We start from the raw sequence: 5,997 nt of genomic DNA, 5'->3' as shown, positions 1-5,997 counted from the left end.
TATAAGATATGAGTAAAATTTGTCAAAAGCAAAAACTATAGCAAAGAGTTCCTTTTCAGTTACCGTATAATTGAGTTGGGCTCCCGTCAAAGTTCTACTTGCATAGTAAATAGGGTGAAACACTTTGTTTCTTTTTTGGCCATCACAGCTCCAACGTCATAATCACTTGCATCGTACATCAACTCAAAAGGTGAGCTCCAATCAGGTGTAACGATTATTGGGGCTGAGATTAACCGTTTTTTAGATATTTAAAAGCTTCCAAACATGCTTTGTTGAAATCAAACATTGTATCTTTCTCAAACAACAAACACAACGGTTTGGAAATTTTCAAGAAATCTTTGATAAACCTTTGGTAAAACCTGGCATGGCCTCAGAAAATTCTAACTCCTTTCACATTAATTGGGGTTGGTAATCTTTCAATTACATCTACCTTTGCTTTATCGACTTCAATTCCTCTTTTAGAGATTTTATGCCCTAAGACAATCCCTTCTTTAACCATAAAATGACATTTTTCTTAGTTAATGACAAGATTCATCTCTTCGCATCTCTTCAGTACCTTAGCCAAATTATTCAAACAAATATCATAAGTGTTACCAAAAACAAAAAAAAAAATCATCCATGAAAACCTCAACAAAATTTTCAAACATATCGTGAATATTGCCATCATGCATCGTTGAAATGTTGCAGGTGCATTGCATAAATCAAAAGGGATTCGCCTAAAAGCAAACGTATTATATGGACAAGTAAAGGTTGTTTTACTTTGGTCCTCTGGAGCTACAACTATTTGGTTATATCCTGAATAGCCATCTAAAAAACAATAAAATTCATTACCTGCCAGTCGATCTAACATCTGATCCATAAAAGGAAACGAAAAATGGTCTTTCCAAGTGGCTTTATTCAACTTCCCGAAATCAATACAAATTCTCCAACCAGTAACAGTTCTCATTGGAATCAACTCATTACGCTCATTTTCAAAAATCGTGATTTCACCTTTTTTCAGCACACACTACATCGGACTTACCCACAAACTATCTGAAATATGATAGATGATTCCTACATCTAACCATTTGATCACTTCCTTTCTCACAAATTCTTTCATAATAGGATTGAGCCTTCTTTTCCCATCAATTCGAGCTATTTCACCTTCTTCTAAAATAATTTTATGCATGCAAAAAGAAGAGCTTATGCCTTGAATATCAGCTATGGTCCAACCAATTGCTTTCTTAAATTTCTTTAAAATAGAAATTACTTGCTCCTCTTGATCTTTCGTCAGTTCTGCTAAAATAATCAGAGGCAAAGTGGAATAGTCACTTAAATAAACGTATTTCAAATGGGAAGGATGTACCTTTAGTTCAATTTTAGGTGGTTCTTCAATTGACAACTTGGGTTGCAAAAATTCTCCGACTTCTAACTCCAACGATTAAAACCGTGTGGATTGAATAAAATTTCTTGGATATCGACACTTCCTTATCTGCTTCAAAATCTAAGACAATGAAATCAACAGGAAAAATAAATTTATCAACTCTTACCAAAACATCCTCGATCTTTCCCTTAGGATATGCTACAGATCGATCCGCTAGTTGAACTATCACAATTGTAGATCTTACTTCACCTGTCCTTAGCATTTTGAAAATAGACTTAGGCATCAAGTTGATACTCGCTCTTAAATCACATAAAGCTTTTTAAGTATTTCAATTTTGGTGGCAGTTTGTTCTGCAAGAACGCACTGCACTCCTTTGTCAAGGCAACAGTCTAATACTTACTCATTCGTTTCTTCTTGGACAGTATATCCTTCATAAAATTCACATAATTTGGCATTTTTCTAAAGCCTCCACCAATAGAATATTGATGTGTAACTGCTTTAGAACATCTAAAAACTTCTTTAAGTGCACCTCCTGTTTCTACTTGTGTTGCTGTAATCTTTGCGAATATAGAGGTGATGGAACTTTCGGTTGAATCGGATAACTCTTTTGAGTAGGTAAATATGCATCCAAAAAAGATGTTAAAGTATCTGAATTCAATAAGTTAAGATTTTCCTTGTCAGTCTTTGCAGATTCTGACTCTTTTGGTGTAGGAATTTCAACAGCTGCTTGATTCTTCTCAACGGGCATGTCTACGACATCAATTAATCGAGGTTCCAGAATTTTACCACTTCGCAATGCCGCTACCTTGATATGTTCTTTACCTAAATTTCTTGGATTCTCAGTATTGCTTGGCAATGTTCCTTATGGTCTATTATGAAGCTCCGTAGCTAACTGACCCATTTGGTTTTCCAAAATTTTCAATGTTGCTCCTTGGCTTTGAATCAAAGTGTCATTCTTTGCCATGTACGCTTTCAACAAGTTCTCCAAACTGTTTGATGCCTCAGCTTGAGGTGGTTTTGGAGCTTGCTGATTAAACCCTTGAGATTGGTTGGGTCTATGCTGCAATAAGTTGTTGTTTGGTCTATTTACTTGGTTGCTTCAAGAAAAATTAGGATGATTACGCCATGAAGGATTGTAGAAGTTGGATTGGGGTCCTTGTCAACTCCTATTTTGATGTTGGTTTCCCATATAGTTCACTGACTCGGGATTTGATGGAAAATTCTCAAAAGAATGACCTTCCTCAGAGTACACACAGAAAACTACTTCAAATGAACTTGGTGGCTGAGCTGCAAAATTATTAGCACAATTAGCGGTAAACTATTTTAACATAGAGGAAATAGACGATACTTGAGCCGATAACGAAGTGAGGGTGTTAACTTCATGAACTCTGGCTACATGTCTTCCTGAAGCTGTTCGATTTGTTGGCCATTGATAGTTATACTTGCAATCCTCTCGAGGATCTCATAAGCCTCATTATAAGACTTAAACAAAATTGCACCATTCGTAGAAGCATCTACCATCAATCTTGTATGTGCATTGAGACCATTATAGAATGTCTCCAACTAGATACAATGAGGAATCCCATGATGAGGACACTTACGAAGTAACTCCTTGAATCACTCCCAAGCCTCATACAAAAACTCGTCATCCAATTGTTGGAAAATTGTGTTCTTGTTCCTCAACTTAGCATTTTTGATAGGCGGGAAATACCTAACCAAAAATCTCTCTGCTAATTCTTACTATGTAGATATGGAACTTGGTGGTAATGAATTGAGCCAGACTCATGCTTGATCTCGCAACGAGTACGGAAACAACTTCAACCTCAATGCATATTTAGTCACACCAGCTATCTTGAATGAATCACTCACCTCCATAAACAATTGAATATGGAGATGTGGATCTTCCGTGGGCATACCACTGAATTGGCCCGCCATTTAGAGCATTTGAAACATCACTTGTTTCAATTCAAATTGGGTTGCCTTAATATTTGGCCTTCTAATTCCTAGATTTAACTCACTGAAAAGTGGTAAAACATATTGTCTGATGCATCGTTCCCTATCATCGGCAATAAGGATGGGATTTCGTACATGATCGGCTTCATTACCTTGGTCTTAATTTTGATTTCCAAGGTCCATCTCGACCTGTCTTTGAGTTATTTGTTCACATCTTCTTTGTCTTAAAGTTCACTCAATTTTAGGGTCTACAGGGAGTAAATTGATAATCTGATCTATGCTCATAAACACCTGAAAAGAAAATCACAGAATTGAAAAAGAATAAGTTAATAATGTTAGAAATAAACCAAATTGGAAGTAAATAATTTCACCAAAAAAAGATGACTATGGCAACAGTTAACAATCCCTGGCAACGGCGCAAAATACTTGTAATGCGTAGGTTTGTACAAGTGTACATAGTCGTTATCAAGTAATAAGTAAGTATCGAGTTATCGTCTCCACAGGGATTGTATTTGTGTTAAATCACTTAATTGTAAAATCATATTATTGTAACACCCCAAACCTGAGACCATCGCCGGTGTCGGACCCGAGGGGTTAACAACCCAAGTTCACATGTTTTTGCCCACCAATTTGACATTTCCAGTCAGGCTGGAAAACTGCGTCACTGTCGCCTTAAAAATCATATCTCGAGTTTCAAAACTCGGAAACTGGTTTCGTAAATTTTCCCTGAATTTAGACTCATATATCCATCCATGGATTTATTTCTAGGATTTTTGGTCGGGCCAATTGGTACAGTTTATTAGTTAAAGTTACCCTGTTACAGGGATCGACTGCTCTGACCTTCGCGCGGTATAACTTGAATATCTCTCTGTACAGGGCTTTGATGCTGGTGTCGTTTGTTTCTAATGAAACTAGACTCAAAATGGAATCTGTACATATAAGGTATATCTCCTAATTCTTTTTGGATAATTTATAGTGAATTTTAAAGTTGCGACAGGGAACCCAGAAACCATTCTGGCCCTGTCTTACAATAGCTTTAATATCTCTTAACCTGTAACTCCTATGACCATTTCGTTTCTTCCATATGAAAATAGACTCATCAAGGTTCATTTACATAGCTTATTCACTATTTAATTCCATTCCTATGAATTTTGGTGATTTTTCACATTCATGCCACTGCAGCTGGCAGCATCTGTTTTAAGATAGGACTTACCTATTTGGTGGTCTCCATGATTCAACTAGTCTTACCATACATAGGTTCATATATGATCATTTTAACCATGCCAATGGCTGATCATATGACCAACATTCCCATTTCCAAGCCATAGCCACATCATGACACAAAATATATACATACAACCCACAATTAGTCTAAGTTCATGCTTCCTTTTCGAGCCATTTTCGCATGGCCGTACATACTTACATTACAACATATTTAACAAACAAAGGGGTAGTCCTATACATGCCATCTCAAGTTCAACCAAAAATTTATACCAAAATGGAGGCTTGATAGTGTGGATGACTTGACTTCAACGATCCCAAATCCGATTGCTTGAGCGAAATCTAGAAAACTAAGAGCCAAAGCAACGGGTAAGCATTTTTATGCTTAGTAAGCCTCAAGGAATATAATTAACTCTAATTACAGCAATACATTCACATAGCCAAATGCATCATTTCATTAATACACGTTCTTACTTCATACTTCATCATTATATAAGTTCGCAAAGCATCAAACAATTCAATAACTGAAATTCATTAGTCGATTGAGCGAATGTTGCTCAAACACGTCGACTTTCCAATGCACATATAACGTACCTTATCCTTTGGGCTTTCCGAGTGTACTAATTGAATTCATTTCAGCAACCAACACTCACCTCCAGCCCAAGATTCTTCGAATATATCCGGATATAATCACGTGCACAAATGCCTTGGTCTTAGCCGGATAGAATAACTTCATGAATGCCTTCGGCCTTAGCCCGGATATAGCCACTAGCACAATTGCCTTGGTCTTAACCGGATATAATTTCCAGCATAATTGTCTTCGGCTTAGCCGGATATCATTCAATTTCTCATGCACACATACATCAATAATCATTGGACATACATATTTCATTTTCGTTACTAAGGCTCAAACACAATTATAATCATTAGCATATTCGCCTTGGGACTTAGCCGGGTGGAATTCAAATACTCATACACACATAATCAATAATCATACACATCCATATTTCATCTCACATAATTCAAGTAAGGTCACTTCTTGAGGACTTACCTCGGATGTTGTCGAACGGCTTTTTCGGCTATTCGATCACCTTTTCCTTCCCTTGTCCAATTGTGGCCCTCTTAGCTCTTGAGCTAATTCAAACAAATTCAATTTATTAAAACCTCATTGTGCTTGCTTATGGCGAATATGACAAGGATTTTAAATGGTCATATGGCCACTCTTTAGCTTGAATACACAATGGTCATGCACATTTTAAACTACATCAAGCAATTCAATACAATTTATTTGAGCATCAAGGAAATGCTAAGGCCTTCAATAGGCTATCCAAGGCGAATATTCATGTACATGTTGAGGTCAATTTTGCACTTAATACCTCACAAAAACAGCATGCAATTTACTAATTAATGCTTTGCACATTGTGGCCCAAAACTTATAATATAGCATCAAGCACTTATAT

The 5,997-nt window shown here is 36.6% G+C and overlaps 1 non-coding gene across 1 annotated transcript; it reads left to right on the top strand.

Moving 5' to 3' along the window:
• Window positions 1-2,942: 2,942 nt before the first annotated feature.
• LOC128294810 (small nucleolar RNA R71) lies at window positions 2,943-3,049 on the top strand. Its single transcript, XR_008285117.1, has one exon. It is a non-coding gene; the product is annotated as a small nucleolar RNA R71 (small nucleolar RNA).
• Window positions 3,050-5,997: the final 2,948 nt, after the last annotated feature.

This window comes from Gossypium arboreum, chromosome 6, assembly GCF_025698485.1.
Source record: "Gossypium arboreum isolate Shixiya-1 chromosome 6, ASM2569848v2, whole genome shotgun sequence".
NCBI classification, from domain to species: Eukaryota; Viridiplantae; Streptophyta; class Magnoliopsida; order Malvales; family Malvaceae; genus Gossypium; species Gossypium arboreum.
Note: the sequence above shows the minus strand (reverse complement) of the source record. Positions and strands in the feature narration are given on the sequence as shown.